The following is a 1,323-nucleotide window of genomic DNA, read 5'->3' on the forward strand; positions in this document are numbered from 1 at the left end:
GGTTTGGGACAAGACCACACTTTCCACAGGATTCTGCACTATCCAGAGTTTCACATTACAATGAGTAGTAGCTATTATTAATGAGAAGTGAGTCTATTGGACATTTCTTTCAATGTTGTTGATCACATTTCCTCATGAAGGCCTTAAAATTTAAAGTATATCGGATAATTTAATAAATGTGTTTCTTTGTTGTGGGTAAAGAGAGGCAGAGAAAGGTAGTGAGGATTCCCTAAGTTCACCACCGAGGGTTTGGGGCAATCCTTTCTGTACAGAGACTGTGAGATAACAAGAAAAGTCCACGGAGTTGGAAGAACAATCATGGCAAGGAATGTGCTATATTTTCAGTTAATCGCCCTCCCACCCCCCACTTTTGAACCTAATACTTTCAATCAACTAACGAAAAAGTTTCTTCAGAACTAACCATTTTTGAAATTTGGAAGCACCAAAGTTTGCTAGTTTGCTTCTTTAATCGAACATACAAAATGGAGTAACCACGGACAATCAAAAGGCTGACAAGAAGGCCACCAAGAATAAAGAAGTCAACAAAATGGCTGACAAGAAGGAAACCTAAACTGGCCAGAATCCAAGGCTATCAGACTAAACACTTGAGGCTGCCCCCCTTAGCGGTCTGAACAACCACAACTATGACTACATCCGCCCCACAAAAAAAACCTGTATAAAAATCCAGCTAAGAGCCCAGAGGGGTAGAGCTTCTTGACCAATGCAATGGAGCAGAACTCTCCCTCCCTCGCTCTTGCTGGTGAGTCTTGCCTGTTTTTCTTAACTTGCTATTGATCTGCATGAATGGTTGTTGGAATAAATTGTTTAAAAGACTGCTTGGCTCCTAGATTGTGTTATGCTCATGAAAGAACCTCCTAGAAGAACTGGGAGAAGCTTACAGCCTGAAAGACAGCCCCCCCTCCCCCCAGGGCAGAAGCTGATCAATTACTAAGTTCTGTCTTCGCAACTGTCATAAGGTGCTCAAGACACTACTTTCCTTCTTTTTTACGGCATTCGAGGAAATGGATATGTGGTACAGAAAACACTAAATTGGCTGAAGTGTTTCATCTTGGCTGCATGGCTTACCTACTCGATAATTTTGTTTAAACTAGTTCACTCTCACAAATCTCAAACCTATCTCTGAAATGGCTATATTGTATGAGATATATACTGTTGGGATCTTGGGTGTGTGTGTTTTTTTTAATCATTTTATTGTGGGCTCATTCAACTCATATCCCATCCATCCATCCATCCATCCATCCATCCATCCATCCATCCATCCATCCATCCATCCATTGTGTCAAGCACATTTGTACATTTGTT

At 41.0% G+C, this 1,323-nt stretch overlaps 1 protein-coding gene across 1 annotated transcript in view; it reads left to right on the forward strand.

Moving 5' to 3' along the window:
• The window catches only part of LOC115872726 (olfactory receptor 11A1-like), a 190,338-nt gene that overhangs the window by 169,406 nt on the left and 19,609 nt on the right, over window positions 1–1,323 (forward strand).

This window comes from Echinops telfairi, unplaced genomic scaffold (assembly GCF_000313985.2).
Source record: "Echinops telfairi isolate 266 unplaced genomic scaffold, ASM31398v2 ScPeMD7_7453;HRSCAF=8491, whole genome shotgun sequence".
Classification (NCBI taxonomy): Eukaryota; Metazoa; Chordata; class Mammalia; order Afrosoricida; family Tenrecidae; genus Echinops; species Echinops telfairi.